At 42.3% G+C, this 10,076-nt stretch overlaps 1 pseudogene across 1 annotated transcript in view; it reads right to left on the bottom strand.

The window, feature by feature from the left end:
• Nucleotides 1-691: 691 nt before the first annotated feature.
• LOC129545710 (cytochrome P450 3A24-like) overlaps nucleotides 692-10,076 on the bottom strand; it is a 49,274-nt pseudogene continuing 39,889 nt past the window's right edge. Inside the window, exons 12-15 of the transcript XR_016036594.1 lie at nucleotides 8,422-8,582; nucleotides 6,021-6,247; nucleotides 3,606-3,768; nucleotides 692-907 (exon numbers count right to left, since the gene is read on the bottom strand). The product of XR_016036594.1 is annotated as a cytochrome P450 3A24-like (transcript). The remainder of the gene's footprint in view (nucleotides 908-3,605; nucleotides 3,769-6,020; nucleotides 6,248-8,421; nucleotides 8,583-10,076) is intronic.

Raw genomic sequence — 10,076 nt, 5'->3', positions numbered from 1 at the left:
ACACACTCCAGTATTCTGGCCTGGAGAATTCCATGAACTATATAGTCCATGGGGTCACAAAAAGCTGGACATGACGGAGCAACTTTCATTTTCGTACTTTCTAAGAAATGGACAAAATACTGTGGAATAATTCTTACCTATGTAATATAACAAACAGCAGTTTTGAAAAAGGCCCCACCCACCAGAAATTGTGATGGCCAAGTGTTTAGTCACTGGCTATCTCTGATTCAGCTGTACACATTCCCCCTAAAGTGCAGGATGGTATCCAAACACTTTTGTAAAGAGATGTTTACAGAGTTGCTCAATAGAATATTTGGTTTGAAATATATAAGATAAAACCTGTGATTTATTAAAATATGTCAGAACTTTAGTCACCACAATAATTCTTGTTTTCATTAATTCACTGATAAAACTGTTGAGACATTTTCTTTCTTGATCAGTGCTCTGGAGAAGTAGATGTTACTAACTGGGCGTGGGTGCAGATGGCCCTTTGAGAATCAGATAAGCTGAGTGTATGTATCTGACCCTTATTAGTCACCTCTTTCATGCTCAGTTCAGTTCAGTTCAGTTCAGTCCCTCAGTCGTGTCCGATTCTCCGCGATCCCATGAATCACAGCACGCCAGGCCTCCCTGTCCATCACCACCACACAGACACTGAGAAAGCTAAACAAATGTGCAGATACCCTGGTCATCCAGCAAGTGCAATAGGTGAAGCCCATCTTTATTTCTGAGTTTTATCACAAAATAAATCAAGTCCCCTGAAATTCTGGGACACAGCTCCTTGAAGAACAAAGTCCAGGTCCTTAGGGGAAGTCAAGCTCCACTTATGGTCTCATCTCTGAGCAACCTTCAGAACAATGGGTTTTTCCGGTTTTAAAATTCCTTGACTGGTCAATTTTAAGGGGATCTGCAACGGTTAAGAAAACCAGTGAATGAAGCAACACCAACAGTAGAAGCAAAATAGACAAGATACATTACAGACAATAATGCCTTGTAACAATACACAAGCTACTTTTATCATTGTGTATCTTTGATTTTTTTTTAACCTACCAATTCAATGTGTTTAATTGCCATGTTGGAGAAGACTCTTAAGAGTCCCTTGGCCTGCAAGGAGATCCAACCAGTCCATCTTAAGGGAAATCGGTCCTGGGTGTTCATTGGAAGGACTGATGTTAAAGCGGAAACTCTAGTATTTTGGTCACCTGATGCAAAGAACTGACTCATTTGAAAAGACCCTGATGTTGGGAAAGATTGAAGGCAGGAGGAGAAGGGGACAACGGAGGATGAGATGGTTAGATGGCATCACCAACTCAACAGACATGAGTTTGGGTAAACTCCTGGAGTTGGTGGTGTACAGGGAGGCCTGGCATGCTGCAGTTCATGGGGTCTCAAAGAGTTGGACATGACTGAGCAACTGAACTGACTGAATTCAATGTGTTTAATTGCTATACGGATGGACAGGCTGTCAATGTTTCTTTAATTAGACTTTCAGTTTATGACTAGTTAACTTATGTTATAAAACATATGGGCATAAAGTCAGTTCTAGTACTCACTATTCACTTTTTTAAATTGTTTTATTCTTCTTTTACTGAGATATAAATGATTAGTGGTAAAAACATTTGACTTACATATATGTGAAATTACTACCACAATAAGTTTATTTAACATCCATCAACTCATAAGAGATAGAAAAGGAAAAGATACTGTTTTCTTCTCATGAACACTCTTAGGATCTACTCTCTTCTACTATATAAAAATGTCAACTCTAATCATCATGATTTACATGATAGTCCTAGTACTTATTTATCTATAACCAGAGGTTTGTATCTTTCAATCACTTTCATCCAGTTTCCCCTCTTTATCTTTGATTCCCTGTAATTACTCTATAAGTTCTGTCAAGACTGGATAGTGAAAGCATTCATCCATCATTCTTGCACAAAATATCGACTGAGTACTATGCCTATGAAGCATTGTGCCTGTTTTTTTAAACATCCCCTGGTTCCCAAGTGCAATGAAAATAGTGAACTTCTGATGACCTACAGTGGTTTGTCTGAGATTTTTAGCCCCTTTCTCACCCAGTCACTCCTTCTGGGTTGGGGGAACCAACAGAGTGACCGTCTAACCTCAGTGGACTGAAGGACAAGCAAGGGACTGTGGAAAGAGAAGCCCCAGCCCATAGGGTACTGGGTGGAGCCTGCAGTGGGCATCTGCCCTTCCCAGGTGTTCCCAAGGCCCCCTTTCTCTTGGGCTGAGGCCCCTGTGTGTACACACTTACAGGATGCCCACACAGATGCCTGCAAGTAAAATGGAAATATCTCCATCCTCCTCTTCCCTGAGAAAGCTACTCAAAGGTAGCCACTGCTTATTAAATGTATGACTTCTAGAAATAAGCCTTATTTTAGGGCCATGCTTGACATGAATCAAAGCCAACTGTTTTTTGTGCACCTCAGAGAGACATTCCAGGTCTTGCTATAACTGTAACAAATTGTTATTTTAAGCTTTGAAATGGTGTGCATTTTCCCTGCAGATAGACCCACAGACATGCATTACACAAGCAAGTGCACAAATGACATTTGATAAACTTTTCAAGTTCAAACTCTTCCATATTTGTTTCCAAGAGCACTAATCAACTGCAAGTCACTCCTTAAACATTTGCCCGATGATGTCAAGGCACCACTGGACGTCTATGGAAGGAATAAAATGAGGGGACAGAGTTAAAGACCTTCTTAGGTGCAAAGGAAACAAGAACTAAACTGGCTGGTTCAGGGTCAAAGTATTGTCAGGTGGTAGGACCCATGACGCCAGCCTGCGGTACCTGTAAACACAGCAGAGGGGAGAGTGGGCTCTGGCCTGGATGGGGAGGCTGCATGGAGGGGCTCGGGACTGGACTGGAACTCGAAGCGGGAGAACGGACTGTAGGGTGGACAGGAAGGACACAGTCATTCTGAGAATGCAAAGGGAGCCCAGCTGGATGGCAATAGGATCCCTGGCAGGTGAGGGACTGTGGGAGCCCTTCCCATCTGGCAGAAATGCTTTCACTCAGGGATCACTGTGGCTGCACAGGAAGATCAGTGGGCATGCTTTCAACACCACACTCTGGGGGAATTATTTTAGAGAGCCTGAGATGACCTCGGCATTGGGATATGGCTTCCCAGTAATTTCTTCATACAAATAGTGGCTGAGAGTCACTGTCAGGAGAGCTTCTGTAAGTTCCTGTGGAGAAGGGCATCACTGAAAAGCCATGACATGGTCACCACTGCTCTCACAACTTAGTATGACATTTTCCTTCTTTCCAGTGGACATGAATGCAAATTTTAAAAGTTGCTCAAATTCACTGACTTTGTATAGTCATGTCATGCTAACTGCCTTGACTCTAGATAACCTTTACAGGGTCATAAAGACCTTTTGGCTGTTTATGAAGCCACAGACTTAGCCCTCCAGGGATGAAAGACAGTTAAAGGTCACAGACGGATTCAGACAGATTCTCTTTTCTAGTAAACTAAATTATTATTTGAATAGATTCACAACCTTATAGACACGAGAGATACATCTCAGTTAAAAAATTCTCAATAAAACATTGCTTATGCAGATAGTGAATGGCTAACCTGTGTTTCTTTACAAGGTTTGAAGGAGAAATTCTGCAGGATTCTGACGACAGCAAGTTTCATGTTCATGATGGCAAACCTCATGCCAATGCAACTTCGGGGTCCAATTCCAAAAGGCAGGTAGACGTAAGGATTTATGCTGTCCTTGTTCTTCTTACTGAACCTGGATCCACAACAGCAGATGAAACAAGTGAATGAAACCGAAAAATCACTGGAGCTCCAGGTGTGAGGTTTTAACTTAAACCCTCAACCAGTAGCACAAGGGAGACTCCTGTGGGCGAGTGACTGAATCCTGCTGTCGTGATTTTGCAAGCCCCAGGGCCTTCCCATTCAATGGACCCCACAGGAGCTTTCAGTCCTGGGGAGCTGATGAGATGAAGACTGTTTAAAGAAAATGTATCTTTAAATATGAAATTTACATTCAGGGTGGTGAGATGCTCATGCTCTGAAAGGCAGTTAGGAAATGATACTGATAGAAGGAAGAGTAGGTTCCTGCCTCCGCGAACACTTACATTGGTCATGTGCTCAGAGACGAAGGAAGCAGCAGAAACGTTTCTGAATATTTATTTTGTTTGTTTCTGGATATTTAAATTGTTAGTTTCTATTGTTTTCCCTTTGCTTCCTCTTGTGTGGGTATGTCTCTCTCCCCCACACACAGAGGATGCTGAGGTCAGTAGATTCAAGAGGGCATATGACTCTACTCTGGTTCAATCACTGATTCCTTGTCTATCCGTTCCACAAACCGATCAAGTTCTTGATGGCTAGACCTCTGCTTTATTCAAATTTGACTCCTCAAATTTGGATTTGGAGAAGTGATAATGGCATTGTGGTTGTGTATATTTTAAAGAGTCCCTATTATGCAAAATATTGTGGAAGAATATTCTGGAAGAAGACATTAAACATGATTCATAAAACTTGTGCCTATAGACTATGCTGTGTATATGTCAAAAACTCTTTATAATCAACTTTAACTTTTGGATTTCTCATTCCCTCAACCAGACCCTGACACACACAGGTGAGCACTACCTCACTGCTTGATGGCTGAATGAATCAAAGGGAAGTACAGTGAGTGGTCTCTGGTTTTAGGTTTCCGACACTGCAGGAGGGGAAGTTGCTGAGCTTGAGATGGACACTGAGTTTCCCTGGTCCAGAACCGAGGACTTGGTGGACTCTGACTCTTCTTTCAACAATGCTACGGGTACAGGTTATGCTAGTGCTAGGGACACCAGGGTGAACAGACACAGTCCCTGCCATCAGGGAGCTTATAGTCAGGGGTTCATAAAATGCTAGATCCCAGATAGTGCCTAAAATGTTAAATCCAACTTTTGCTCACCATAAAATAAATGGGAGAGCATCAACCATTTTCAGACCCAATCTGTGCCCAAAGCAGAACCTGACTCTGAATTCCCAGAAGACAATGCTTAACTTCTCCAACGGGGGTGTCTAGATGTCTAGAGAGCAGAGGACTTCTCTTTGGAAGGTCAAAAAACATGGAGGCAAAAGGGAGCTGGCCCAGGTCTACAGCCACAGACAGAACCAGGCCACCTATGTCTCCATCCTCACTGAGGCTGCTGCAACAACCTGGGATGAGACTGCTAGTCCTCAACCTACAGTCCCACATTAACAATAGAGGAAACAGCTACCAGTGTTTAAAGAAATGGAAATGTGGGAACATTCGTGATGAATTCAAAGAGCTAAAGAGAACAGACAGGAAGACTTAAAGGAAATAAAAACTAATACACCTAAAATAATATAGCTGTTAAGTAAAGTATAGCAGGTGTAACAGTCACACATATATATTAAAAACACAGAGTGCCATTTATAGTTTACTGTTAAATGTAGTAAGAAATTGAAAAATAGAACTATATATAATGCCATTCTAAGTTTTAACAATCTGTATATGCATAGAAAAATGTCCATAGGACTTACATTGAACTATTAATGAGGCCTGTCTTAAGCTATTGGACTTCCCTGATGGCTCAGTGGTAAAGAATCCACCTGCCAATGCAGGAGACATGGGTTCGATCTCCCTCGGTCGGGAACATCGCCTGGAGAAGAAAATAGCAACCCACTCCAGTCTTCTTGCCTGGAAAATCCCACGGACAGAGGAGACTGGTGGGCTACAGTTTATGAGGTCACAAAGAGTGGGCAACAACTTAGTGACTAAACAACAACAAAGCTTGAGGTATTAGGAATGTACACAACTAAAATTTTCTGTTTTTATTTTTAAGTTTATGGTTGGTAAAGTTTTTAATCAAATAATATCATTCTTAGTATAAGAAAAGACATTTAACACTAAAAAGATGTAAAATAAAATGACTGTATAGTCACATATTTGTCAACCACAATGAGAGTCATCAGAATACACTCTGAGCAACTGGATCAGAGAGGGTCCCCTTCCCTGGGGTCTTGTACCTTTCAGGACGGAACTCCTCAGGCTCTGGCCAGAACTCTGGGTCTTTGTGAAGCACGGAGATTGGCACTATTGCCGCTGTCCCTTTGGGAATGGACACCCCATGGATTTCGACATCCTTCTTACAGAACCTCTCAAGTCTAATAGCAATTGGAAACATTCTGAGAGTCTCATTCACCACCATGTCAAGATACTCCATCTGTGCCAGGACATCGTAGGTAGGAGGCGCCTAGGGAGAAAAAAATAGATTTTGATAAATTAAGGTATCAGATCAACCTTCAACTCCATCTATGTAGGCCTATTGAAATGTTAGGAGCTCCAGGAATATTTTAAATTGGTAAAGGACCTTAGCATTTATATACATTACTATCGTGTCCTTTTACCTCTCAATGCCCATTGAGATGTACCTCGTGGTGATCAGCAGAGCTGTCCACTCCATCTTCCACTAACAACCCATGTACACGTGGGTTGATGGAAACTTGCTATGAAAGCTCCTGAGAGTCCAGGTTTGTCTGTCACTGAGGCATAAGCTAGCCTCTCCTGACTCATAAAGAATTTTTTGAAAATTAAATGCATTTATAAATAGAAAGTATTTAGAACAGACATATAAAGTAAGAAGAACATATCAGCCAATCAGTTCAGTTCAGTTCAGTCGCTCAGTCATGTCTGACTCTTTGCGACCTCATGAATCACAGCACGCCAGGCCTACCTGTCCATCACCAACTCCCAAAGTTCACTCAAACTCACGTCCATCGAGTCGGTGATGCCATCCAGCCATCTCATTCTCTGTCGTCCCCTTCTCCTCCTGCCCCCAATTCCTCCCAGCATCAGTCTTTTCCAGTGAGTCAACTCGTCGCATGAGGTGGCCAAAGTATTGGAATTTCAGCTTTAGCATCAGTCCTCCCAGTGAACACCCAGGATTGATCTCCTTTAGAATGGACTGGTTGGATCTCCTTGCAGTCCAAGGGACTCTCAAGAGTCTTCTCCAGCACCCCAGTTCAAAAGCATCAGTTCTTCGGCGATCAGCTTTCTTCACAGTCCAACTCTCACATCCATACCTGACCACTGGAAAAACCATAGCCTTGACTAGATGGACCTTTGTTGGCAAAGTAATGTCTCTGCTTTTTAATATGCTCTCTAGGTTGGTCATAACTTTCCTTCCAAGGAGTAAGCGTCTTTTAATTTCATGGCTGCAATCAGCATCTGCAGTGATTTTGGAGCCCCCAAAAATAAAGTCTGACACTGTTTCCACTGTTTCCCCATCTATTTCCCATGAAGTGATAGGACCGGATGCTATGATCTTAGTTTTCTGAATGTTGAGCTTTAAGTCAACTTTTTCACTCTCCTCTTTCACTTTCATTAAGAGGCTTTTTAGTTCCTCTTCACTTTCTGCCATAAGGATGGTGTCATCTGCATATCTGAGGTTGTTGATATTTCTCCCAGCAATCTTGATTCCAGCTTGTAGTACTAGCATTATTAGTATTCTTATAAAAAGGAGAGACTGCAATGCCTTAGCTAGCCTCGATCTATTAGTGACCTTTCCATCTTTTTGTAATCAAAAGAAACCCAATATGGGGTTTACCAGAGAGGAAATGTCATCTCTGATTTATGCAGGCCCTATAAAGTATCTGAAGGACCTAGGATTCTGAAAAGTCCTAAGACTTGTCCAAAACCAGTCAGGTCTCATACTCGTGTCCTCTGTTTCCTACCGTATATCCTTTCTTGTATACAAGGCTTTACCTAGTCTAAAGTTTACACTGGGCAGTAGACTGAATTAATGGTCCTAATTCTCCACCATTTCCTGTGTCCATTCCCTTTGCCATTAACTCTGCAATGCCCTCCCATTCTGACTCAGGTTGGTCAGTTGGCTCACTTTGAACCAGTGGAATATTGGCTATGTGTGATGTTAGCAGAGTTTTGAAAGTCACCCATGGGATTAGGCCTCTTGCTCATGACATCCTCTGTTGAAGTGAGAAGCAGACATGTGGAAACTGAGACACGTGAGGAGCATGTGTGGAGTTGAGTCAGTCTAACCATTTAGCTGAGGCCAGCCTAGATCAGCCAACACCCAGACCATAGCAAGTCCAGCCAACATCAATATATAACTATGCAGACACCATGAACTTGGGCAAACTCTGGGAGATAGTGAGGGACAGGGAGGCCTGGTGTGCTGCAGTCCATGAAGTCATAAAGAGTCCAGAATGACTTAGCGACAGAACAACAACAAATGCAGACACCAGAGAAATAAGTGCTTACTGTTAGTTTGGATTCTTTTCTACTGCGTCACCTGAGAATGGAGGTAAATGATTTGATGCTTATGCTCTGGGCAAAAACCTCCTAAAAAGTGGAGAGAAGACAATCATGCTTCACCTGCCCCCTTTCTCTCTAGGTATTATCACTCACCTTATTGGGGAAGGTTGCATCAATCTCCTCCTGCAGCTTCTGTTGAACATCAGGGTGAGTGGCCAATTCATATATAATGAAGGAAAGAGAAGTGCTAGTGGTCTCATAGCCACCAAAAATAAAGATAATACTTTGGGCCACGAGTTCTTGGTCAGAGAGAGCTAAAAAGAAAGTCAAGACATTTTAGGTAAAGCATGGCAATGTAAAAATCATTTAGATGATGAGACATTCCAGTGTAATTCCCAAACCCCTAGGGGAAATCATGTAAAAGTAATTCAGAATCAAACTGAGAGCGATTTCCACTCTGTGTCTGCCTCACACAGCCAAGAAAAAGCCAAGAATGGTCTTAATTGAGTTTTTCCCAGGTCTATACTATTCTTGGCCCTCTGTTTCTGGCAATTCCACGCCCCCACCAACACAGCTGGGTATTTCAAGAGATAGCACTCCTAACATCCACAGTGTTATCTCCGTGTCCCTTAGAGAACTGTAAAAGAACTTTAGCTCCAAGTAAAATGGAGTAGCATTCCCTTCTAGAATATTTTAAATTATTCCACTTATGGTACAGTTTGATTTTGCTTTTTTGAGATATTTACAGTACTGAGGCTATATGGTAGGGGAAATTAAATTATATTTTATCGAAACTTGTTTCCAGGAATATAAGAGTACAATATTGGGCTACAGTTAAATTCTTGCTACTCAAAGAATAGTCCATGGACCAGCAGCATGAGCAAGATCTAGAAGCCTAAAACAAATTCAGAGTCTCAAATCCCAAAAACCTAGAACTATGGAAACAACCCACGTGAACTTTCATGAGATGTGGCGACGTATGTGCACAATGTAGCCTGAGAAGCATGGATTTTGCCCTTGAGCGGCATCAGGTAATAGGAGACCTGGGGCACAAGTCTTCAAGGGGATGATCGACATATGTATAGAAGCTACAGAAATCAACAAAAAACCTGAAGAGGTGTGATGATCCTAGTCTAAGCATTGGTGTTAAAATAGCAGGAGAAAGAATGTGTGCATATAAGGACATGCTGCTGCTGCTGCTAAGTCACTTCAGTCGTGTCCGACTCTGTGTGACCCCATAGACGGAAGCCCACCAGGCTCCCCCGTCCTGGGATTCTCCAGGCAAGAACACTGGAGTGGGTTGCCATTTCCTTCTCCAATGTGTGAAAGTGAAAAGTGAAAATGAAGTCGCTCAGTCGTGTCCGACCTTTAGCGACCCCACGGACTGCAACCTACCAGGCTCCTCCATCCATGGGATTTTCAAGGCAAGAGTACTGGAGTGACTTGCTATTGCCTTCTCCGATATAAGGACATAGGCCAGTGTAAAATACAGAAAAATTAGGTCCAGGGAGTAGAATTAGCAATGTTGATTCAACTCCGGCCTGAACGTCATCTTCTCAGTATACACCCCCTCTTTCTGCTCTTCTTTATTCTTACCAAACAGCCCTGTGATTATACACTGGTCTCCATTTTTATTTTCTCCCGAGAGACCAAGCATGCTCAGGCTCTCAGCTTACTCGATGTGATACTTACCCCAAACAAGTGACTAGCAATAAAAGCAATATAAAATGAGTGTAATAAATATCTAGAAAGTTCTAATTCCCCAATGATGATATCTGTGATGATATCATGGATAAGTTCAACCACCA

This window comes from Moschus berezovskii, chromosome 27, assembly GCF_049115385.1.
Source record: "Moschus berezovskii isolate FMDL1 chromosome 27, NW_MosBer_1.0, whole genome shotgun sequence".
Lineage (NCBI taxonomy): Eukaryota > Metazoa > Chordata > Mammalia > Artiodactyla > Moschidae > Moschus > Moschus berezovskii.
Note: the sequence above shows the minus strand (reverse complement) of the source record. Positions and strands in the feature narration are given on the sequence as shown.